The sequence below is a fragment of the Nomascus leucogenys genome, chromosome 1a (assembly GCF_006542625.1).
Source record: "Nomascus leucogenys isolate Asia chromosome 1a, Asia_NLE_v1, whole genome shotgun sequence".
NCBI classification, from domain to species: Eukaryota; Metazoa; Chordata; class Mammalia; order Primates; family Hylobatidae; genus Nomascus; species Nomascus leucogenys.
In genome coordinates, this window is record NC_044381.1 from 457,695 (window position 1) to 484,668 (window position 26,974).

Here is a 26,974-nt window from a genome sequence, read left to right on the forward strand (position 1 = left end):
TTGATAAATTCCTTTCCTGCTCCAATTTCTCCATATTCCTGCTTTCTTGTGTCAAAATATCTTCGCTTAATTTGTTAAAATGAATCTGAGGGAAAAAATCTGATAAACTGGGGTAATAAGTTTTTTTTTCATGGACTTTTGTGATCACAAAATGACCAGGCTATTTATAGCTTCAGTGCTAACACTGTGATTGGGAATAAGAAGCGTACAACCACAATAAGATACAGCTATCTATTAGAAGAACTGCATAAAGACATCTTTGGCCATGTAGGTTCTGGGCCTTCTGGAAATAAGTCAGTTGTATTGCCAACATGACAAAGAAAATAGCAATGTTCAGGATGAGGAACAATCTGGTATAGGAAGCAGATAGTGATGAGGCCCTGCTACGAGTGGTTGTCACCATCCGTGCCTGTCCAACCCGGCCTTTCATCAAGCCCCATTTTTATGTTTCTCATATGTTACATCTGCAAAATCTAAGAACTTTTTCATTTCTTCATCTTCATTTATGGGTAGTTCTTTCTGTGCCTGAATCTGAGCTTTCTGTCTAATCTTTTTCTCATTGACCTCAGTCTGTGCAAAAGTATCAGGGACAGCATCCACAGATTTATAGCGTTCGCCTGCCCTTTGGTTTTTCTTTGACTTGCTTTGCTGCTGCTGTTGCTGTGTTATGGCAAAAATCCTGTCGACGGCTTCTTCAGCCTGTCTCTTATCCGAAAATCTCAGCAGGCGGTCATCAGTCTTCCTAAAGCTAGCTGGTTCTGGACTCAGGACAGTATCTGCTTCTCCAGCTGAAACACTGGCTTAAAATGCTGCAGGTTCTGTTCCACAATAGCAGCATAGTCCTTCACCTCAGGGACAATGCTGCTCTTGATGGCTGCATTCCGGTCAAACAGAATTTTGTGATGATCAGCAATGACGTGTGCAAAGGCAGACTGTCCTGCGGCCTCACCTGTCCACAGGTACATTGTGTAGGCATGTTCACTGGTGGCTACGAACACATCAAGTTGCTGAGAGTCTCCATGGATGGTGAAGCTCTGAACATCTATAGTGACCCGTTAAGCTGGCCTGGTGATGGGACTTCGGAGGTGCATGGTGACATTCACATAGTTTGTCCCGTTGTAGGGGATAGCTCCCAGGATATGTCACTGAGGCAAATGTTGCTTTCTTGCTGTAGCCAGTATTGTCCATCAGTACTTTATATAGAGACCATCTCTCTACCTGATGAAAGCCCCATGGACACCATCTACAACAGTTTCCTCAAAAGGAACATCCACATTGTGGAAGAAGCTCACTGCTGTCTCCAGGGAACTCTCCTCTCCCAGGTGTATTTGGTCTACAAGGAGAAGCAGCTGTGGATGTAGGAGGATCAGATTCCTCTGAACATTCTTTAGGTTGAGCTGGGGGTTATAAGCTCCCACACCTTCTCCTCAGATGAAAACTACCCCATTTTTCTCCTCTGCTGCAACCACTCTCCCTTGACAGCTAGCTGCCAGGTCATGCTGGTATTTAGACCATTTTGATGAACAGTCTTCTGTGACTTGACCCTTCCAGGGAGAAAAGCAGCTCTTTGACACAGCTGCAGAAAACATCAAAACATTGTTGAAGAAAGTGTACTTTGGCCTGTACAGAGCCTCAGTGATGAAAGGCACACAACTGGGAGCAAAAGGAAGTTCATGCCCTGCATTACAGTTTCTCCACCCTTTGATCCAATCTTTGTATTTGTTTCTGTGGACAATGTCACATATTGCATGTCCCCTCAGTTTTCCAGACTTGAAAGAGAGGAAAGATTTATTGATTTCAGCAGGTAGTGCACTTCCATAAGTCACGACACCCGGTCTTCAAAATGATGCAGTGTAGGGGTGCCACAGTCTGGAGGAGGAACTGATTTCAAGCTGGCATCATACCAGAGAAATTCTTTGTGCAAAGTGCACCAGCGATGCCCTTTGGACAGTGTTCCTGGACCTTCCACCACACAGTTCCTTCTGATTTGGTCAGCTAGCCAGTTACCATTGCTGTTACGCATGACAAATTTATCAAGGAACACTAATTGGCTTTCTGGACCATAAAACCAGTTGTAATTTGAGTCCGCAATAGCCACAGTCCTTTAAAACCCTGGCAGGATGGTTCTACCCATAAAGGCAAAGTGCTGTTTAAGCCACGGATGGCCAACGCGGTTGATGTTGAAGTGCCTCTGGATGAGAAACATGTATTGGAAGAGTTATCTAGTGGTGTAGCTGCCATACACAACTCTTTCATAGAGGGAGCCATCCATCATCTCCCTGAGCAAGACCAGAGATTTCTCCATGATGGTCAGAACTTGTTTGGTCCATAAGCAGGCTTCTTGAAGATATCCTTGATTCGTCAGGACTAGGCTTCCTGTGAGCCAAGCCATGCAGTTGGTGGGCTGATGATTGTGCAGGTATTAAAATTCCTGTCCTCTCCTGTATGAAGTTTCATACATATACCCTGAGGCACCGGCAATCACTTCAAGAAACTTCTCCTGTTGTGTCTTGCTCAGGTAGTTGTTCAAGAAGTCATAAGCAGTGGCAAAACCAACCAGGGAATGAGCATGCGGGACCTCATCCCGAGGAGCATCTTTCACCAACCAACTGGGCTGCACTGCCATCCTCTCCATGTGGACTTTGGCCATGTCTCGGGCTTCAGTGTTCTCAGGATACAGCACACAGAACATTGCCAAGGCAACCAAGTTGTTTCCATAGATTTCATTCTAGTGGGCACTGTAATCCTTGGGATCCCAGGGAGGGAGGTATTCCAAGGGGCCGCACAGCATCATGTGCACAGCCTCCGTGAGGCGGGCTGCAATGTGCTCCTGCGAGCTGGCCACCCTGAGCTGCAGCTCTGCCACCTCTGCCCTGAAGTACAGCATGGGGTGGCTGTCGTAGTTGGCATTGGTGAAGGGAATCATGACTTTTGGGTTCTTGTCGGTGATGTAGGCTGACACAACGCAAAGCAAATATATGAAAAACACACTGGGAGAACCCCTGTGTGTGAGTCTTCATCGTGGTATCAGATCTCCAAATCTCCAAGGCAGCCAAACCATCTTCAAAAGATCCGCTCCCCGCCGAGGCTCCGTCCTCTCCGGCGTCGCCTCCGCAGCCTCCAGAGCCCGCTCCCGACCCCCCTCACTCCAGGGCGCCTGGGCTCCCAGCCCCCTCGGAGCCAAGCCCTCCCACCACGAGTTTTGGTGGGCGCCGCGCCCGGGGATGCGCTGCTGCAGCCTCGGGCTAATATCATATCTAATGATATCATTAGATATTAATATTACATAGATTAACATCTAATCATATATACATATAGATATGAATATCTAATGATATCATTAGATATTATTATACGATATTATTTTAGATGGCCTTGTACTATTCTTTTTACTCACATACCATAATTCATGTAGCCACTTCTTTTGTGTTTTTGTTTTAGATTCCCATGTTCCTGCTATTATAGCATTGCTGAAGTGACACACTTGTGCTCTTTTCTATGTCCTTAGTTTAAATTCTGGGTTAAATGTTATGAACAATTTTAAGGCTTTTTGTGCATATTCTAAGTTTCCCAGAAGTTGTTATTAATGTATTTTGTTCTAACATTTAAAATCTTTCCAGTTAGGGTCCCAGCCTCTCTCTCTGTGTCTCTGTTTTGTTTTTAACAGTGATGTCAATCACTATTAAAAGATTCATTGTCAAAAACTACTATTCCTGCAAGTGTGAACTTGGTTCCTAAAATGAATTCTGTTTAAGTAAAGTATGTCTTGTAATAAACTTTAACTTTTTATGTGCTTCAATCACATTACATTGAGTTCAAATGATCAGAATCTTACGATGTTAGATTCCAGGGCCAAGTAAGGTTGTATGTTGGGGCTGATGGTTCTTAACTCTGGCTATACGTTTGGAATCACCTGGGGAACTTAAAGAAAAATGCCTTTAATGATGCATAATTGATGTACTATAAACTACACATATGAAATTGTACAATTTGCTAAGTGTTAATATGTATATACACCCATGGAATAATCCCTATAATCAAGATAAACAGCGGTATTCCATCACCTCCAAACTGCAGGGTTCACCATCCTTGGTTGCCTGATGGTCAGTGTCTTAAAGCCCATTGTTTCGTATATTTTCTCTGCTTTTCTTTTTCTTTTTCTTTTTTTTTTTGGTTGACTCAGGTGGGAGGGAAAATCCACTCCTTGATACTCCATCTTAGACCGAAGCAGATATTTTCCATCTGGGGAGCTTTTAAAAAATAATCTCTGGGCTCCACCCAAGACCAAATGAATTGTAATATTTCGGGGAAGGCCTTTTGTATTAAAGTATAATTTATATGCAATAAAATTCATCTTATTTAGGGTACAGTTTTGTAAATTTTGCCACATGTTGGCCGGGCACGGTGGCTCACACCTGTAATCCCAGCACTTTGGGAGGCTGAGGCAGGTGGATCACCTGAGGTCAGGAGTTCAAGACCACCCTGGCCAACATGGTGAAACCTTGTCGCTACTAAAAGAATACAAAAATTAGCCAGGTATTGTGGTGCACACCTATAGTCCCAGCTACTCGGGTTGTGGGCGGGGGGTGGTGCTGAGGCAGGAGATTCGCTTGAACCTGGGAGGCGGAGGCTGCAGTCATGTAACTATTACAATCCATATAGAACAGGTCCACGCCCTCTCCCAAATTCTTTTATGCCCCTTTGTAGTCAGGCTGTCCTTGCACCCCAAGCTCTTGGCAGCCGTTGATATGTTTTCTTTTCCTATAGTCTTGTCTTTTGCAGAATGACATGAGAATGAAATCATGCAGTATGTAGTTTTTCAGTGTGGGCTGCTTTCACTTAGCATAATGCATTTGAGATTCATCAGTTTGGTTGATACTATGTGTCCATAGTTCATTTTTATTGCTGAGTGTTACTCTATGTGGATGTGCCATGATCTGTTTCTCTATTGCCCTGTTGAAGAACACAGCCTTAAAAATCTTCCCCAGGTGATTCTAATGTACCTCTGGAGATGAGAATCGCTGGATTAGATATAACTGCTCAATAGTCTATTAAGGTAAATATTAGGCCCTTTCCTTGTGGTCTGTCTCCTTCAAATCCCATCATCCTGTATCTGTGGCCTCTTCTGCCTTATCAAATAACTCATGATCTAATGTGTACCCCGGTCAACCCAGACTCTCCTCTTAACAGCCCATCCCTTGGAAACATTTGCTTATCCACCACATGTGCCAGTCTCCCTACTGCTCATTTGCATGCATTCATCAGTATGCAGATCTCTCATATCCAATTTCTCAGAAGATTCCTCTTAGATTTCTAAGATGATAGCATCCAATTGATAATTAATGTTAATGCTTTAATGGTATGTTAGGATTCTCCAGAGAAACAGAATCAAACATACATATAACAGAATACATACGTATACATATGTATTTATGATAAGAGTTGGCCAACATAACTATGGAGGCTGAGTACTTCCATGATTTGACATCTGCAAGCTAGACAACCAGAAAAGCTGGTGGTGTAACTTTAGTCTGAATCAGTCTGAATCAAAAGGCCTGAGAACCGGGGTACGGTTAGTGTAAGTCCCAGTCTGTGTCCAGAGGCCAGAGAACCAGGAACACTGATGTCCAGTGGTGGGAGAATATAAATGTCCCAGCTCAAGAAGAGAGCAAATTTGCTTTTTTCCCACATTTTTGTTCTATATGGATCCTCCATGGACTAGATGATACCCAACCACATTGGTGAAGATAATCTTCTCTATTCAGTTTACTGATTCAAATGCTAATCTGTTCCAGAAACACCCTCACAGACACATGCAGAAATAACACTTTACCAGCTATCCTGGCATCCCTTAGCCCAGACAAGTTGACACATAAATTAATCATCAAAAATGGGTAATGTTGGCCAGGCACGGTGGCTCACACCTGTAATCCCAGCACTTTGGGAGGCTGAGGCAGGTGGATCACCTGAGGTCAGGAGTTCAAGACCACCCTGGCCAACATGGTGAAACCTTGTCTCTACTAAAAGAATACAAAAATTAGCCAGGTATTGTGGTGCACACCTATAGTCCCAGCTACTCGGGTTGTGGGCGGGGGGTGGTGCTGAGGCAGGAGATTCGCTTGAACCTGGGAGGCGGAGGCTGCAGTGAGCCAAGATCAAACCACTGCACTCCAGCCTGGGTGACAAAGCAAGACTCTGTCTCAAAAAAAAAAAATAAAAAATAAAAAATAATGTGACAGAGGTTAATATCAGGCTGGGTTTCTTGGAAACACTCAAAAAGTATAGCATGGAGATGCAGATCCTTTCAAATCCTCTCTTCAATTTTAGCTGTATGTAATCCTGAAGCTAGATTAGTTGTAATCCAAAAGGATGATGATTTTTAAAAATTAAAATACACGCACACAAAGTTCAACATTAGATGAAAGTGTTAAAACACCCTCCCACCTTGTAGCACCAGTTCCAATCTCAGAAGTAACAACTGTATAAATACATTTTCTAGTATCTTTCCGGAAAATCTTTCATGTGTGTATCAGCATCTAAAAATAGATCTATATTTTATCTTTTAAAAATTATTTATTTATACAAGAGGGATTTTACTATGCACAATGTTCTGTGCCTTGATTTTTTTCCCTTAATATATTATGGAACTCCTTTCACATTGTACCTACCTCATTTTTATTTTTCAGTGTGTCAGATGAGTATGCCATGATTTATTTAACAAGCTTACTGTTAATAGAATTTAAATTGTTCCCTTTTTCTATGTATGTATTTGCTTGTTTGAAAGCTATAGCCAAGTTTGAAAAGTGACACTTTTTAGAATCCAATTTTTGTTTCAGAATCGTTTTAAATTTACAGAGCATTTCAAAGATAGCAGATAGAGTTTCCATACACACTTCATGAAGTTTCCCCTATTATTAATATCTTACATTATTAGTATGGTACATTTGTCACAACTAATGAACCAATATGTATACACTGTTACTAATTGAAGTCCATGCTGTATTCAGAGCTCCTTAGTGTTGACCTCATGCACTGTTTCTGTCCCAAGATCCCACCCATGATACCACATTACATTTGGTCATCCTTGTCTCCTCAGGCTCCTCTAACTGTGACAGTTTCCAGACTTTCTTTGGTTTTGATGACCTTGACATTTGTTTTTGTTTTTGTTCTGATGGAGTTTCACTCTTGTTGCCCAGGCTGGAGTGCCATGGCATGATCTTAGTTCACTGCAACCTCTGCCTCCCGGGTTCAAGTGATTCTCCTGCCTCAGCCTCCAGAGTAGCCGGGATTACAGGCATGCGCCACCCTGCCCGGCTAATTTTGTATTTTTAGAAGAGATGGGGTTTCTCCACGTTGGTCAGGCTGGTCTCAAACTCCCGACCTCAGGTGATCTGCCCGCCTCGGCCTCCCAAAGTGCTGGGATTACAGGCGTGAGCCACCGTGCCTGGCCTGACCTTCACAGTTTTGAGAAGTACTAGTCGGGTATTTTTTATAATGTCCCTCCACTGGGGCTTATCAAATGTTTTCCTGATAGATTGGGAATATGGGTTTTGGGAGGAAGGCCACAGAGGGAAAATGCCATTCTCACCACATCTTAGCAGGGACACATACTATCAACATGACTGATCACTGTTGATGTTGGCCTTGGTCACTTGGATGAGGTACGATTCTGTCAGGTCTTTCCATGCTAATGTTCCCTTTTTCTGTTCTTTCCGTATTGTACACTTTGGAAGAAAGTCACCATCTGCAGCCCACACTTAAGGGATAGAGAGCTCTGCCCCACTCCTTGAGGGGAAAGTATTATTTGGACTTTGTTGTATGAGAGATTTGATTATTCTTGCCTGTTTCAAAGGAAGGTGCTCTGAGGGGATTCCAGATATATGGGATATACCTTGGAGATGATCCATAGATTACATAGAGAGATTTTTTATTCTTTTTCATAACTGTATAGCACTGTATTGAGTATATTTGTCTAGCTTCATCAAACAATTTTTTATACTTGGGCATTTGGGTCTTTCCATTCTTTTGCCATTATGAATAGAACTGCAATGAACAATAGTTTCCACATACCCCTTTTTTGCCTTTGTATTTTTGCAGTGTAACTTTGGGATACATTTCTAGAAGTGTGTTTACTAGGTCAAAGGGTGAAGGAGTGTGCACAAGATGCTACAAGATCCCTCCTGTAATGTTTCTAATGTTTGGCATTTCCCCCAGCAATGTATGAGAATGCCGGTTTCCCCATAAGCTTGCCATAAAGCATTTTGCTAAACATGAATATTCTTGTTCATCTGGTGGGTAAAAAATGTTATCCCCAAAGAGTTTTAATTTGCATTTTCCTAATTCTGAGTAAAGCTGAACATCTTGTAATAAGTTTACAAACCACTGACAATTCTTATCTGATCTGTCTACTTGTTACTCCCTCCCTCCCCCACTTTTCTATAGGATTGTTGGTTTTTTCTTCTCTATTTTTAGTACTTCTTTATATATTAGGAACATTAACCTTTTGTGATATAATTTTCAAAATGTCCCTGTTTGTCAAATGTCTTCTAACTTTGCAGTGGTGTTTTATTGCCATGGAAAGTTTCAGAAAATAAAATGTATCCGTATTTTCTGGCTTAACTTCTAGAAGCAGACTGAAAAATTTTGGCTCTAAATGATTTCACCACCTCTTTCGGCAGGAGGTCCTATGAGCATCAGTTGTCATCTATCAGTCCTTTCTGCAGATACTTTTGGCGCAGATACTTGCATGCACCTAGTATGCATCAGGAGTTGTACCTGGTTCCTTCCCTCAAGCTGATTATGGCATACAGAAGGAGGGAAAAATGAGAAGACACACATGTATGGTCCAGTGTGATAAGTCTTACAATGGAGACAAAATGTTAAGGGCTAGACATTTACGGTGGGGTGACAGTTGGGATAGGATGAGGGAAGGCTTTGCAGAAAAACTGATATTCAATTGTGGTTTTGAAGAGTAAATGGTGTGAGCCCAACAAAGGGCCTTCCAGGCAGAGGGCACAGGCCATGTGTGCAAAGGCATGAGATGTGTGCCATGTGAGTAACTACCTTGATGTAATGGCAGCCTCACAGAACACTGCCAGGCAAGCTGTCTTAAAGACAGGGAATAGAAAGCCTCCCAGAACAAAGTAAAACACTTGAATGAGCTGGTTTATTGATTCCATTTAAAACACCTAGTGAGAAACAAGGAGACACGTGGAGTAGGCTAATACACTTAGAGAAAGATCTCAGTGGATGGAAGATCCCACTGTCTGCACCCTGTGCTAGCAATGTTCATTTGTTCTCTCTCTCTGCTGCATCAGCCTCCCCACCGTGTCCCGTGTATGTATGTACAGAGTTGATATGCAAGCAAGGGAGACAGGCATATGAAAGATGTCTACAGTCAGCAACACACACATTTGTCCCTTTGCTGAAACACAGGAATAAACACTCCTGAAGGCAGCTGTAGCTCACCCCTCAGCCTGATGAGCAGCACTATGGCCTTCATATGCACTTCTTGGGCAGACCACATGTAAGGCCAGAATGGCCATCATCAGTTGGGTTGATCTGAGGCCTCGTGGATATTGACTGTGTCATGAACAACAGGTGCCTCTCGGTCATTCCGTTCTCTCCTTTCTATGTTCAGCATTTACCTCTTCTTTATGCTCTAACTTGTCTTGCAGGTGTCAACCTACTTATCCATACTTCCTGTTTGTTTTTCTTGTCTCCTATGCAGAATAGGTTTTCCTCCAATAATACCCAGATCCACATTGCATTGTGACACATGTAGATAACATCTTTCATGAGTAGTTGTAGGAAAAAAGATAGGGGGCTGCACCTCTCAGGAGGAGGAGCATCCCTTGGAGCCTTTTAGGCACACTGGATCAGTGGGTACAGTGGCAGAGCAACATTCTAATTGTGGAAAATAATAACCATGATACATAAAGCATATTATAGTGCTTTCAAAGGTTATCTTGTTTAGTTCTCACAAAAGCCCTATGAAGCAGTCACTCTTATTCCCATTTTCCAGATGAGGAAATTGAGGCTCAGAGAAAGTAAACAATTGGTCAAGGCAGTGAATTAGTGAGAGGCAGAACTGAGAGCAAAGCTTTGTTGTTCTGGCTCTAGGTCCATCTCTCTTTTTACATATTGCAGTGGGGATGAAATGGTCTTCACCTTCTCAAGTTCTTTAAAAAGATTAATGGCCCTAGGCCTGCAAACAGTATCCAGAGATGGGTAGATGGGCACATGTGAAGTGAAAAGGGAAGAATTCTCACCCCTTCCCCAAGGCATGAGGGCAGCCTCACAGAATGCCAGCGACTATATCCAAAGAAATTATCTGTCCATTTGCCAACTTTCCCTCATTCCTTAACGTCCTCTTTATAAGCCAGAGGTGATTGGTCAGCTGAGATGAGTACAACTGGATTCAGCCCCGTCCTTTGCTCGGGTGGTTCAGGACTTCAATTTGGAATGTGGAAGTGGCTGCCAGCTATTGGTCCGAGCCCAAATTGAGAGTGAAGATTTCCAGTGCAACAGCCTGTTTCAGCCTTCCTGAGTTCTCAGCTGTAGACAGGCTTGCTGGATTACACATGGAGGCTTCCATCCATTTTGGAAGTTGGCTTACTTCAGTCTCTTCTCTGTGCTTGTAACTAAAGTCAGTGCTTCTCAAAGTGTGGTCTCTGGACCATATCAACATTACCTAGAAACTTTTTGTTGTTATTGAGGTAAAATTCACATAACATACAATGAAAGTGAACAATCCACTCATGTTTAGTATATTCTCAGTGTTATGCAACCATCACCTCTATCTAGTTGTAAAATATTTTCATTACTCCAAAAGAAAAGCCTATACACATTAAGTAGTCAGTCCCCATTTCCCCCTCAACTTGGCCTCTGGAAACCATGAATCACTTTTCATCTCTACAGATTTGCCTGTTCTAGGTGTTTCATATAAATTGAATCACACAATCTATGACTTTATGTATGTGGCTTCTTTCACTTAGCGTAATGTTTTGGAGGTTCATCCATGTTGTAGCATGTATTAACACTTCATCTTTTTTTAATGGTTCTAGGAACTTTTTAGAAGTGCAAATTTCCTGCCTTACCCAGACCTGGTGAATAAGAAACTCTCAGAGGTGTGTGTGGGCAGCAATTTGTGTTTTCATAAGTCTCTTGGTGATTCAGATGGATGCTAGAGTTTAGGAACCACTGACTTAGGGGATGCCAGTCTCTGATATTTAACTCAGAAGGAAGTTGTTGGCTTCCTAAATTCAGTATACTATGATTCAGCTGAAGACCCATAGTTGATGTAGGCATTTTAAAAACTAAGTATATTTTCATTTTTCTTGATTTAAGAGAGAGCTGTCAGGATCTGGCAAATTCATTTCTTGTCTTAAAATACATATATGTCAAAAAACTACAGGACATCCTTATGAAATAATTCCAAATGATTTTTAATCTCTCCATGTTAACTTTAACGTTTTCCATTTTGTTTCTATCCTATGTTGGGAATGGCTGATTGCTTCTCAAACATCTCCAGATGTGCTTTCCATTACCCAAGCTGTGCATTACAGGTGGCTGCAAACAGGGCCAACCCAGTGGACTCCTTCCTTCCATCCCTCCTCATGTTGTAAATGGCATGCCTAGACCCAAGACACCACTTACAAGGCTTGAAGATGCCATCAAACCTAGAGGAATTTTTATAATTTGACACCCCAATTCCAAATTTTATCTCTGGCATTTCCTCCTCATGATGGCTTGCATAGTAATTTGTATTTTAGGAAGAGAAGTTGTCTTGGATGAAATGGGAAGTCTGATCAAATGATCTGGATTCACGTGCTGATTTGCTTCATGTACTTGTTTATCCAACAAACATAGTATTTATGAGTGCTGTGTAAACTGCATATTGGGTGAGAATACAGCAGTGAACAAGATAGACACTGTTCCCCCCCTTTTCAATTTGAGGACTTTAAAGTCTTGTAGGAGAGTAAAACCAGCAAAGAGGTGATTTTAGCACTGTGTGATGATGCTGTGATGGGGGAGTGCCTGTCAAATATGCCACAGAGGATATGGGAAAAATACTTACTCCAGTGATGATGGTGGGTGTGGGGGGAGTGGGAGCCAAAAAAGGCTCCCAGGGAAAAGAGATGACTACGTTTAGACATGGAAAGGTGAATAGAGTTAATTAGGGAAATTTGGGCTTAGGAGGGACAGGAGAGGTTTTAATAGAAAGAGCATTCCAAGGAGAGAAAATGGTGTATACAGAGGGTGAGAGAAAGGACTCTTGTGGAAAAGAAGCTAAGAGGATTCTGAAGCATTGTTTATAATGTTGAGGGTGGGTCTGGTCAGATGTAGTGACAGCAAGAGTTGAGGTTCTGGAGCAAAGTCAGGGCCCAGTGAGTCATTGCGGTCTTGTTGGAAATCACAGTGGAAATCCATGGAAAGATTTAAAGCTGAGATGTGATTTGATCTGCTGTGTATTTTAGTGGTCACTTCGGCTATGTAAGGGAGTGAGTTAGAGGGAATTAGAGGGGAGGATGGAAGTTCAATGAAGAGGCCCTTGAAATCAGGACCTCTCATATAGGAATAATCAGATTGCAAATTTGACACATTGTAGAATGATTTGAGAATGTCTATTAAGTCAAAGATGTGTATTCTTTGTGATTCAGAAATTCTATTCACAAGGAGCTCTGTACAAGATACCCATAACTACGTTCTTTGAAATTTAAAAAAATGGAAGCAATCTAAATGCCCATAAATGGGAGAATGGATAAAAAGGATACATAAAACATGGTATATTTATACAATGGGATGTTATACAGTAGTTAAGATGAATGAACCAGGCCTAGATTTAGCAAATTGAAAAACCTCAAAAACATAATGTCAGGCAAACAAGTGTGGTTTACAGAATTATAGACACAATTTGACAGTATTTACCTAAAGCTTATAAGATAGCCGGGCAGGCTGGTTCACACCTGTAATTCCAGCACTTTCGGAGGCCAAGGTAGGCGGATCACCAGAGGTCAGGATTTCAAGACCAGCCTGGCCAACACGGCAAAACCCTGTCTCTACTAAAAATACAAAAAATAGCTGGGTGCAGTGACATGTACCTGTAATCCCAGCTCCTTGGGAAGATGAGGCAGGAGAATTGCTTGAACCAGGGAAGTGGAGGTTGCAGTGAGCCAAGATGGCACTATTGCACTCCAGCCTGGGTGACAAGAGTGAAACTCTGTCTCCAGAAAAAATAAATAAATAAAAATAAAGTTTATAAGATAGACTATTATTTTGTACACCATTAAGACAGAAAAAATGCTGAGAATTAAACTCTGACAAAAAGTTTGCTTGTCACTTATAATTCCACACTGATTTGACAGTTTTTTAAACCATATATTACTCTGATACATGCATAAAAGAGGAAAATATAAGTAACATAATCAATTAAGATATTCTGTAAATTTTTCCACATCTACATCTGACTTCTTAGAATTCTTTCCTGGTGTCTGTGTTTTTTGGCACAATAAAACCTCCATCCAAATTGAGTATTGGTGATATAGCATTTCTGAAAATAATCTATAAAAGAACAAAGTCATTGGCATTGTACTCTCAAGCTATTTTTGCAGTTAGGTACAGCTAACCTACTTTTGGTTACTGCTTCTGGAATCTTGCTACAACATTTCTGATTTGCCACCCCTTCTTCCCCTACCCTCTCCTCATAGCCACTTGGTTCCTCAGCATAAGAAGAGTACCCTGCCATTGTCTCCAGAATCTTTTCCCACACTTCCGACACCAATTCTGCAAGTTTGTTTCTCGTCCCTGTGATGTTAGAGAATATATGGCCATGATGGTTATGATACAGCAGCCACCTGGCTGACTGCTTTTGGAAGATGTCACCAATGATGAGAGCATCCTAATTGCAGAGAGATGAAAATGTGAAAAAACAAATCTGCCTTAGAAACAATGAAATATGGTAGTTGTAATTGATGGATAAAAACATATGTGGAAAAAAGGCCAGGTATGGCGGCTGATGCCTGTAATCCTAGCACTTTGGGAAGCCAAGGTGGGCAGATCACTTGAGGTTAGGAGATCGAGACCAGCCTAGCCAACATGCTGAAACTTTGTCTCTACTAAAAATACAAAAACTAGCCAGGCATGGTGGTGCACATCTGTAATCCCTGCTGTTCAGGAGGCTGAGGCACAAAAATCACTTGAACCTGGGAGGTGGAGGATGCAGTAAGCCGAGATTGTGCCACTGCACTCCAGCCTGGGTGATAGAGCAAGACTCTGTCTTAAAACAAACAACAAACAAACAAACAAAAACAAACAAATGAACAAAAAACAACTCAACAACAACAAAACATATGTGGAAAATGCTTAACTTTATGCATGGACATGATAGACACCAAATGCAAGATGGCTTTTATCCTAAAGAAAGCAGTTAGTGGACATGGAGACTATCTGACTGGTAACTGATGTTCAGGAAGCTTCAGTGAGTTGCTAACATCCTATTTCTTAAGCGAGGTGGAAGATACATGGGTGAGTATTATTTTTCTATACTTGTTGTAGGACTGAAATATTTCAAAACAAAAAAAAAGGAAATTGCCGCATGAGTGCAATTCTATTCATTGGCTGTGTGAGTCTGAGGAATCTGTGTAAATTTAGCCTTCTACTCCACGTTTTAAAGATTGTATACCTCTCCTTCCTGCCTCAGAGGAATTTTGAGTTCTTATGAGGCTCAAATAGCAAATGCTTGTGAACACCTTTGTTCAACTGTTCAACTGTAAAGCATGACATAGAAAGATTATGAAGATTGTCATCTCACAAGCTAACCAAATTTCTTACTAAGGGTGTGTTCCCTTTAAATGGTGATATCTATTTCACTGCCTCTGAATTGGGGCCAGCTTTGTGAGCTGCTTTGATCAATACAGTATGACAAAAGTGACATAGCAAGTCCCAGAACCTAGAGGTGGATACTAATATACCTTTGATTGTAACACTTTTAAAATCCTGAGTCACCACCATGCTATTAAGAAGCCTAGTCTCGCCTATTGGAGCATGAGCAGTCAGTCACATGAAGAAGAAACATGGAGCCCAGCCACCAGCCAGAACCAAGGGCTAGACATGAGTGAGGCCATCTTGGTTCCTCCAGCCCCACCGACCCTCCAGCTAAATGTTGCAAACTAACAGAACTCCTGAGTTGACCCACAGAATCATGAGAAATAATAAATCGTCATTGTTGTTTTTAGGCCACCATGTTTTAGGCTGGTTTGTGTTGCAGCAAAGTCTACCTGAAACTAGAAGCCTTTGACAGTTACACTGATCCATGACTTACATTTTGGTAGGATCTATTTTGCAGACCACATGACACTGCTAGCACTATATTGAATGTAAACAGTATTAAGCACCTACTGTGTGTAGGTTACTGGCTAGGTGCTGTGAAGACTACAAAGAGCACCATCAACAGCTTACTTATAGCACTCAGAGGACCTCTAACCTCATTAAGAAGACAATATGTAAACTATGTAAAGTTAAATAACAATAAACTAACCTGAAAAATACAGGCTATCCAGAGAAAAGATAAGATGTATGAAGTTCTTAGTATGTAGCTGGACCTATGGCCCAGTTCATTTAATTTTCACAATAACCCTACAAGGTAGGCACAACGAGTATTCCCATTTTACAAATATGAAAACTGAGGACACTGTGGGTAAGTTGTCCAGGGTCACACAGCCTGGGTCCCGGCAGCCTGACTGTAGCCCATGTGCTTTAGCTCTGGACTAAATAAATGAGAGCCAGAGCCGACAGTACGAGGAGACAGATGCTCTGTGGCTGGGAAATGGTCAAGAAGCCCCTAGGGGAGGTAAGACCTCAGCCAGCCTTGGAGGATGGGTAGGAGTTGGCATGAAATTAAGGTAGGGGTGGTTCCAGGTGGGGGTCATGGCATGAGCACTGTGGAAAGAGTGGGGAATCACATGGAGCATTGGAGGACCCATGAGCAGGACTCCCTCTGGATCAGGGTCTGCCTCCCTCCAACCCACAAGTGGCCCTGACTGTCATTACTGGTTGCTTGCCTCCCAAGGAGACCCTCACTGCCTGACAGAGGGGATGCCTGGGGAGGGGGCTGGGAGGAGCTTGGAAAATGGGAGAAGATGGCAGTGTCACTGGTTGGGCTATAAGACAGAGCCAGAAAATGGATGGGTCCACTAGAGATTCTCCCCATCAGCTGGGTGGGAGGGAGTAGTGATCTAGCAGGAGCTGTCTTCCCGCTGCCCTGGGGAGCCCCTTGTCCCCATCTCCATTGGCCAGGACAGCACAGAGGCCAGCATAGTATTGAGGCTGAAGAGGGCAGAGGGCAAGTTGCTAGGCCTGAGGACAGCTTCATTTGCACCAGTGGCGGGGGTGGGGCCTGCAGAGTGGAGCTGCTCCTCGTGGCCCCTGCGTGTGATGCGGCCCAGGTCACCTTTTCTTGTCGTCTTACACCACCATCAACAAACCTTGTCTACGGCTCTAGAGCAAGCTTGCCCAATCCACAGCCCACAGGCCACATGTGGCCCAGGATGGCTTGAATGTGGCCCAACACAAATTCGTAAACTTTCTTAAAACATGAGATTGTTTTGCGATTTTTTTTTTTTTTTTTTTTTTTTTTTTTTTAGCTCATCAGCTATCATTAGTGTTCATGTATTTTACAGGTGGCCCAAGACAATTCTTCTTCTTCTGATGTGGCCCAGTGAAGCCAAAAGATTGGACACCCCTGCAATGAAACGGTGTGCTCAGATATGCTTTTGAAATTGGCACCACTTAATAATCTCTGAATCATCATGAAATATGTTAGTATGAGGCCAGTTCTTCTTTATTGTATGTATTTTTGGCTAAACTATGTTACTCAACATCATAAATGCCCACTGCACCAGTGGGGCTGCTGGTTGTTTGCAGAGGTGGTCGCTGTTCCTAAAAACAACTCAAACTGCATTGTAGGAAAAGCAGGGACCACGTGAGGCACCATCTGGCTTCATTACTCCTTCATTACAAATACTGCAGAGCTCATGTCCTGTTGGGCTTCGGGAAAGCCTCCAAACGAAGGGGCATTTGAAGTGGCCTGGAAGAATGGAGATGTTACCAGGTGAGGCTAGAAAGAGCAGGCACACCAGGTGGTGGAGGTAAGCTCAGAGAAAGCCTGGGACCCACCACACACAGAGGATGATCAAGGATGAGGAAGAGGTCTAGGCAGGTTAAGGCTGGGAGTTGAGAAACAGAATAAGCTGGGACAGAGAAGATGGTTGGAGTGGTGCTGTGAGGGAGGACCCTGACCAGGGACAGTTTGGAGCCACAGCATTTCATTCCAAAAGCAAAGCAGAGAAGTTCAAGATTAGGTGAAAGCAGCAATTCCACCTGATGAGTTCTTTATTCAGCCTTGAGAATCCAGGATAAGAACAGATGGATAGAAATCGTATCATTATGAGAACATCCTGTTTAAAAAGATCAGAAGGCAGCCGGGTGCAGTGTCTCATGCCTGTAATCCCAGCACTTTGGGAGGCCGAGGCAGGCAGATCACCTGAGATCAGGAGTTCGAGACCAGCCTGGCCAACACGGTGAAACCCTGTCTCTACTAAAAATCCAAACATTACTTGGGCATGGTGGCGCACGCCTGTAGTCCCAGCTACTCGGGAGTCTGAGGCAGGAAGGAATCATTTGAACCCTGGAGGTAGAGGTTGCAGTGAGCCGAGATCATACCGTCACACTCCAGCCTGGGCGACAAGAGTGAAACTGGGTCTCAAAAAAAAAATAAAATCAGAAGGCTCTACCTAAACAAACCCTTGAAATGCAAAAGATATAAAGTCCATGTAGTGGTTGGCAAGATGGCCAAATGGGAATAGCTCTGGTCTACAGCTCCCAGCGAGATCAATGCAGAAGGTGGGTGATTTCTGCATTTCCAAATGAGGTACCCGGCTCATCTCACTGGGACAGGTTAGACAGTGGGTGCAGCCCATGGAGGGCTAGTCAAAGCAGGGTGGGGCATCGCCTCACCTGGGAAGTGCAAGGGGTCGGGGAACTCCCTCCCCTAGCCAACAGAAGCCGTGAGGGACTGTGTCATGAGGGATGGTGCATCCCAGCCCCGATACTACGCTTTTCCCATGGTCTTCACAACCCACAGACCAGGAGATTCCCTGGGGTGCCTAAACCACCAGGGCCCTAGATTTCACACACAGAACTGGGCAGCCATTTGGACAGGCACTGAGCTAGCTGCAGGGTTTTTTTTTTTCATACCCCAGTGGCACCTGAAACACCAGACGGACAGAACTGTTCACTCCCCTGGAGATGGGGCTGAAGCCAGGGAGCCAAGTGGTCTAGCTCAGTGGATCCCACCGCCATGGAGCCCAGCAAGCTAAGATCCAATGACTTGAAATTCTCACTGTCAGCACAGCAGTCTGAAGTTGACCTGGGATGCTCAAGCTTGGTGGGGGGAGGGGCATCCGCCATTACTGAGGCTTGAGTAGGTGGTTTTCCTCTCACAGTGTAAACAAAGCTGCCAGGAAGTTCGAACTGGGCAGAGCTGACTGCAGCTTGGCAAAGCCACTGTAGCCATATTGCCTCTCTAGAGTCCTCCTCTCTGGGCAGGGCATCTCTGAAAGAAAGGCAGTAGCCCCGTCAGGGGCTTATAGACAAAACTCCCATCTCCCTGGGACAGAGCACCTGGGGGAAGGGGTGGCTGTGGGCGCAGTTTCAGCAGACTTAAAGTTTCCTGCCTGCTGGCTCTGAAGAGAGCAGTGGATCTCCCAGCACAGTGCTCAAGCTCTGCTAAGGGACAGACTGCCTCCTCAAGTGGGTCCCTGACCCCTGTGACTCCTGGCTGGGAGACACCTCCCAGCAGGGGTTGACAGACACCTCTTACAGGAGAGCCCTGGCTGGCATCTGGCAGGTGCCCCTCTGGGACAAAGCATCCAGAAGAAGGAACAGGCAGCAATCTTTGCTGTTCTGCAGCCTCTGTTGGTGATACCCAGGCAAACAGGGTCTGGAGTAGACCCCCAGTAAACTCCAGCAGACCTGCAGCAGAGGGGCCTGACTGTTAGAAGGAAAACTAACAAACAGAAAGGAATAGCATCAACATCAACAAAAAGGACATCCACACAAAAACCCATCCAAAGGTCACCAACATCAAAGACCAAAGATAGATAAATCCACAAAGATAAGGGAAAACCAGTGCAAGAAGGCTGAAAATTCCAAAAACCAGAATGCCTCTTCTCCTCCAAAGGATCACAGCTCCTCACCAGCAAGGGAATAAAACCGGACAGAGAACGAGTTTGATGAATTGACAGAAGTAGGCTTCAGAAGGTGGGTAATAACAAACTGCTCCAAGCTAAAGGAGCATGTTCTAACCCAATGCAAGAAAGCTAAGAACCTTGAAAAAAAGTTAGAGGAATTGCTAACTAGAATAACCAGTTTACAGAAGAACATAAATGACCTGACGGAGCTGAAAAACAGCATAAGAACTTTGTGAAGCACACACAAGTATCAATATTCAAATCGATCAAGCAGCAGAAAGGACATCAGAGATCGAAGACCAACTTAATGGAATAAAGCATGAAGACAAGATTAGAGAAAAAATAATGAAAAGGAACAAACAAAACCTCTAAGAAATATGGGACTATATGAAAAGACCAAAACTACGTTTGACTGTTGTACCTGAAAGTGACGGGGAGAATGGAACCAAATTGGAAAACACTCTTCAGGATATTATCCAGGAGAATGTCCCCAACCTAGCAAGACGGGCCAACATTCAAATTCAGGAAATACAGAGAACAGCACAAAGATACTCCTCGAGAAGAGCAACCCCGAGACACATAATTGTCAGATTCACCAAGGTTGAAATGAAGGAAAAAATGTTAGGGGCAGCCAGAGAGAAAGGTCAGCTTACCCACAAAGGGAAGCCTATCAGACTAACAGGGGACCTTTCTGTAGAAACCCTACAAGCCAGAAGAGAGTGGGGGCCAATATTCAACATTCTTAAAGAAAAGAATTTTCAATCCAGAATTTCATATCCAGCCAAACTAAGCTTCATATGTGAAGGAGAAATAAAATCCTTTACAGATAAGCAAATGCTGAGAGATTTTGTCACCACCAGGCCTGCCTTACCAGAGCTCCTGAAGGAAGCACTAAATATGGAAAGGAAAAACTGGTACCAGCCACTGCAAAAACATACCAAATTGTAAAGACCATCGACACTATGAAGAAACTGCATCAAATAATGGGCAAAAAACACAGCTAGCATCATAATGACAGGATCAAATACACACATAACAATATTAACCTTAAATGTAAATGAGGTAAATGCCCCAATTAAAAGACACAGACTGGCAAATTGGATAAAGAGTCAAGACCCATTGGTGTGCTGTATTCCGGAGACCCATCTCATGTGCAAAGACATACATAGGCTCAATATAAAGGGATGGGGGAATATTTACCAAGCAAATGGAAAGCAAAAAAAGAGTGGGGTTGCAATCCTGGTCTCTGATAAAACAGACTTTAAACCAACAAGGATCAAAAGAGACAAAGAAGGGTATTACATAATGGTAAAGGGATCAATGCAACAAAAAGAGCTAACTATCCTAAATATATATGCACCCAATACAGGAGGACCCAGATTCATAAAGCAAGTCCTTAGAGTCCTAAAAAGAGACTTAGACTCCCACACAATAATTGTGGGAGATTTTAACACCCTATTGCCAATATTAGACAAATAAATGAGACAGAAAATTAACAAGGATATTCAGGACTTGAACTCAGCTCTGGACCAAGCAGTACTAATAGCCACCTACAGAACTCTCCACCCCAAATCAACAGAATATACATTCTTCTCAGCACATCACACTTATTCTAAAATTGACCACATAATTGGAAGTAAAATACTCCTCAACAAATGCAAAAGAATGGAAATCATAACAGTCTTTCAGACCACCATGCAATCAAATCAGAATTCAGGATTAAGAAACTCACTCAAAACCACACAACCACATGAAAGCTGAACAACCTGCTCCTGAGTGACTACTGGGTAAATAACGAAATGAAGGCAGAAATAAGTAAGTTCTTTGAAACCAATGAGAACAAAGACACAACATACCAGAATCTCTGGGACACAGCTAAAGCAGTGTTTAGAGGGAAATTTATAGCACTAAATGCCCACAGGAGAAAGCAGGAAAGATATAAAATTGACACCCTAATATCACAATGAAAACAACTAGAGAAGCAAGAGCAAACAAATTCCAAAGCTAGCAAAAGCAAGAAATAACTAAGATCAGAGCAGAACTGAAGGAGATAGAGACATGAAAAACCCTGCAAAAAATTAATGAATCCAGGAGCTGATTTTTTGAAAAGATTAACAAAATAGACTGCTAGCCAGACTAATGAAGAAGAAAAGAGAGAAGAACCAAATAGACACAATAAAAAATGATAAAGGGGATATCACCACTGTTCCTACAGAAATACCAACTACCATCAGAGAATACTATAAACACCTCTACGCAAATAAACTAGAAAATCTAGAAGAAATGGATAAATTCCTAGACACACACACCTTCCCAAGACTAAACCAGGAAGAAGTCAAATCCCTGAATAAATCAATAACAAGTTCTGAAATTGAGACTATAATTAATAACCTACCAACAAATAAAACCCCAGGACCAGATGGATTCACAGCCGAATTCTATTAGAGGTACAAAGAGGAGCTGGTACCATTCCTTCTGAAACTATTCTAAACAATAGAAAAAGAGTGACTCCTCCATAACCCATTTTATGAGGCCAGTGTCATCCTGATACCAAAACCTGGCAGAGACACAACAAAAAAGAAAATTTCAGGCCAATTTCCCTGATGAACATCGATATGAAAATCTTCAATAAAATACTGGCAAACCGAATCCAGCAGCACAAGAAAAAGCTTATCCACCATGATCAAGTCGGCTTCATCCCTGGGATACAAGGCTGGTTCTACATACTCAAATCAATAAACGTAATCCATCGCATAAACAGAACCAATGACAAAAACCACTTGATTATCTCAATAGATGCAGAAAAGGCCTTCGATAAAATTCAAAAACCCTTCATGTTAAAAACTCTCAATAAACTAGATATTGATGGAATGTATCTCAAAATAATAAGAGCTATTTACGACAAACCCACAGCCAATATCATACTGAATGGGCAAAAGCTGGAAGCATTCCTTTTGAAAACTGGCACAAGAAAAGGATGTCCTTTCTCACTCCTATTCATCCTAGTATTGGAAGTTCTGGCCAAGGCAATCGGGCAAGAGAAAGAGATAAAGCGTATTCAGATAGAAAGAGAGGAAGTCAAATTGTCTCTGTTTGCAGATGACATGATTGTATATTTAGAAAAACTCGTTGTCTCAGCCCAAAATCTCCTTAAGCTGATAAGCAACCTCAGCAAAGTCTCAGGATACAAAGTCTATGTGCAAAAATCACAAGCATTCCTATACACCAATAATAGACAAACAGAGAGCCAAATCATGAGTGAACTCCCATTCACAATTGCTACAAAGAGAATAAAATACCTAGCAATACAACTTACTAGGGATGTGAAGGACCTCTTCAAGGAGAACTACAAACCACTACTCAAGCAAACAAGAGAGGACACAAACAGATGGAAAAACATTCCATGCTCATGGATACGAAGCGTCAATATAGTGAAAATGGCCATAATGCCCAAAGTAATTTATAGATTCAATGCTAACCCCATCAAGCTACCATTGACTTTCTTCACACAATTTGAAAAAACTACTTTAAATTTCAAATGGAACCAGAAAAGAGCCCGTATAGCCAAGACAATTACAAGCAAAAAGAACAAAGCTGGAGGTATCATGCTGCCTGACTTCAAACTATACTACAAGGCCTCAGTAACCAAAACAGCATGGTACTGGTACTAAAACAGAGATATAGACCAATGGAACAGAACAGAGGCCTCAGAAATAATGCCACACATCTACAACTATCTGATCTTTGACAGACCTGACAAAAATAAGCAACGGGGAAAGGATTCCATATTTAATATATGGTGTTCGGAAAACTGGCTACCCATATGCAGAAAACTGAAACTGGGCCCCTTCCTTACACCTCATACAAAATTAACTCAAGGTGGATTAAAGACTTAAATGTAAGACCTAAAACCATGAAAACCCTAGAAGAAAACCTAGGCAATACCATTCAGGACATAGGCATAGGCAAAGACTTCACGACTAAAACACCGAAAGCAATAGCAACAAAAGCCAAAATTGACAAATGGGATCTAATTAAACTAAAGAGCTTTTGCACAGAAAAAAAAAATCTATCATCAGAGTGAACAGGCAACCTACAGAATGGGAGAACATTTTTGCAATCTATCCATCTGACGAAGGGCTAATATCCAGAATCTACAAAGAATTTAAACAAATTTACAAGAAAAAAACAACCCCATCAAGAAGTGGGCAAACGATATGAACAGACACTTCTCAAAAGAAGACATTTATATGGCCAACAAATATATGAAAAAAAGCTCATCATCACTGGTCATTAGAGAAATGCAAGTCAAAATCACAATGAGATACCATCTCACACCAGTTATAATGGTGATCATTAAAAAGTCAGGAAACAAGAGATGCTGGAGAGGATGTGGAGAAATAGGAACGCTTTTACACTGTTGGTGGGAGTGTAAATTAGTTCAACCATTGTGGAAGACAGTGTGGCTATTCTTCAAGGATCTAGAATCAGAAATACCATTGGACCCAGCAATCCCATTACTGGGTACATACCCAAAGGAGTATAAATCATTCTATTATAAAGACGCATGCACACGTATGTTTATTGCAGCACTATTCACAATAGCAAAGACTTGAAACCAACCCAAATGCCCATCCATGATAGACTGGATAAAGAAAATGTGGCACATATATACCATGGAATACTATGCAGCCATAAAAAGGTTGAGTTGATGTCCTTTGCAGGGACATGGATGAAGCTGGAAACCATCATTCTCAGGAAACTAACATAGGAACAGAAAACCAAACACTGCATGTTCTCACTCATAAATGGGAGCTGAACAATGAGAACACATGGGCACAGGGAAGGGAACATCATACACTGGGGCCTGTCAGGGGGTGGGGGGCTAGGGGAGGGATAAGCATTAGGAGAAATACCTAATGTAGATGACAGGTTGATGTGTGCAGAAAACCACCATGACATGTGTATACCTATGTAACAAACCTGCACATTCTGCACATGTATCCCAGAACTTAAAGTATTAAAAAAAAAGTTTTCTGACTATACACCCTAAGCTTTAGATAAATCTAAATTTCTTTAGAAGTTTGAAGGGCCTATGAATACAGAATAGTTTCTTACTAATGCAGTAGTGAATATACATTTGTTATTTGGAAAACGGCAGAGAATCACAACTCTTATCTACCTCAACTGTTTTTAAACATTCATAGAAATTTAATCTATTAATAATTGAGTTTGGGAAGGCTGGAGCACTTAGAAAAATGGACTATTTTAGTGTCACAGGTGAGACAAAGAACAGGCTGAGAAGCTCATGAATCGCTGCATTCCTCTTACTGATTACAGAAAAACAAGAAATTCAGTGCTGCTAAAATTGGCTTCAGAATCATTTTCACAACAACTCATACATCATCCCAGAATTTCCTGAAAGAACATCTTTAGGTTATGACTGAAATCAAGCATGATTCTTTCAAAGGTTTTCCTTTAAGAAATTTTATTAGTAAAATTATGGTTAAGAAACATATAAATATACAGTATACGTATAGTACATAGTATAGTATAGTATATATACATACATATGGTATTTATTTTGTTACTATATATACACTATATATAGATGTAGTAACAAAAAGAGTATACTCTGATTCTCACCCATAATGTTTCTATAGATGTATCATTTTGGCTTAGATGAAAGCAAGCAATCAAAAAGATGAATCACTCTATCCCTTAAAAAATAACTCTTTAAAGTGCTAATAAATGCTTGTTTAATAAGTCTATATATACATATATAAAATGGGAGAATAATATATTGAAGGAATTTGTTGTATTTACCTTATTAACGTGGAATGGTAAAAATTCTTTTAGTGTATGATAATAGTGTAAAAAAGTTCTAAGACTGGGTCTTAATACCAAAAAAAGATATAAAGTGCATGTGTTGGCAAACTTTAAAAAAAATTACACATGTAATACATGGTTGGGTAGATAAAATGTGAAAATACAGATAAACCAAATGGAGGGAAAAATGAGAAATATTTAATATTATTTATAATTGCACCATCCAGGAATAATCATTTTAGGATATATCTGTCACACTTTTTAAAATGTATGTATATACACATATATGACATAAATGGGGTCATGCTGTTTTAGAACCTATTTTTTTTAACTTAGCAACATATTGAGAGTATCCATCTATGTCAATGTACCCCTCAGCGTCATTTAAAAGAGCGGTACCCAACCTTTTTGGCACCAGGGACTGGTTTCATAGAAGACAATTTCTCCAGGGATGATGTCGGGGATGGTTTGGGGATGATTCAGGTGCGTTACATTTATGGCACACTTTGTCTTATTATTACATTGTAAAATGTAATGAAATAATTATACGACTCACCATAATTTAGAACTCGTGGGAGCCCTGGGCTTGTTTTCCTGCAACTAGACTGTCTCATCCGTGGGGGGTGCGGGGGTGGGTGACGTGAGACGTGACAGATCATCAGGCATTAGTTAGATTCTCATAAGGAGCACGCAACCGAGATCCCTTGCATGGGCAGTTCACAACAGGGTTTGCACTCCTGTGAGAATCGAACGTCACTAGGGATATAACAGGAGGTGGAGCTCAGGCGGCAATGCCAGCAATGGGGAGCGGCTGTAAATACAGAGGAAGCTGCGCTCGCTCGCCCACCACTCACCTCCTGTGTGTAGCTCGTTCCTAACAGGCCACGGACCCATACTGGTCTGCAGCCCGAGGGTTGGGGACCCCAGAAAAATGATCGCTTATTATTCCACGTTGAAGTACATCTTAAACCTTCTCCAGTCCCCCACTACTGTCTATATAAAAACCTGAAGTGTATCCATTCAAGGCATGTGTTCTTGGCCACAAAAACAGGGTGCTTGAAAAACAAATCCCAGCGTAATCATTCTTGTCCTTACGTTAATCACTACAGGGCTCTTTTCAGGGCACTCCAGTGGAGCATACCGCAGTCTTCCAAAAGGGTATTTAGGTGGTGCTATTGGATGGAACAGAGATGGTTCATTTGCTTGGGGTGGGGTGGGAGCACATCCACCCCGACTTGATTCCTCCTGTTATCTTTGGGTATTCTGTATTAACTCCAATTCCCTCAAAAAGAAGTGGCAAGGATCGATCTTTAGCAGTTGTTGGTGACCTACGTGCATTCTTGAAACAGGGCACACTTTAATAGGTTTAATGTTTCCTGCAAACTGTTGTGGATAGACCGAGCAGAACAAAATGCCTTTTCTGCTGCGTAAACAGCAGCTGGCACCCCCCCTCCCTACTCCGTCCCCCAATCCCCTCACCTCCCGCCATAGTCACCTGCTTATGTCAGACCAGCCCTGACGCGATGGAAATGCTGAGCTGAAGTGTGCTCCTGTGGTTTGAAGAGCACATTTTTCACTGGCATCATGCACACAGGACAAAGCATGTCTCTTAGATGAAAGCATCTTTAAAATAACCTTATAAACAAATACCAATTGGAATCTCAGAATGCAGCTTAAGGGCCTCACTGCCCCCCTCTAGTGGTCACGTCGCGTTTCCTCGGGTTTCCTGACCGCGGACCGGGTCCTGTCCTGGGAATTCTGGCGCCCTCTTGTGGAGGGCAGGGGGAGCTCTTTGGAGACCGGCAAAGACCAGCGGGGCCTGCGTGAAGGATGCTGAAGACGAATTCCCTCCTCTCCCTTAAAGATTCCCTAAAAGCAGACTCGTTCTCATTCAT

The 26,974-nt window shown here is 42.2% G+C and overlaps 1 pseudogene; it reads right to left on the bottom strand.

The window, feature by feature from the left end:
- Window positions 1-178: 178 nt before the first annotated feature.
- On the bottom strand, window positions 179-26,974 carry LOC100598724 (annotated as a pseudogene).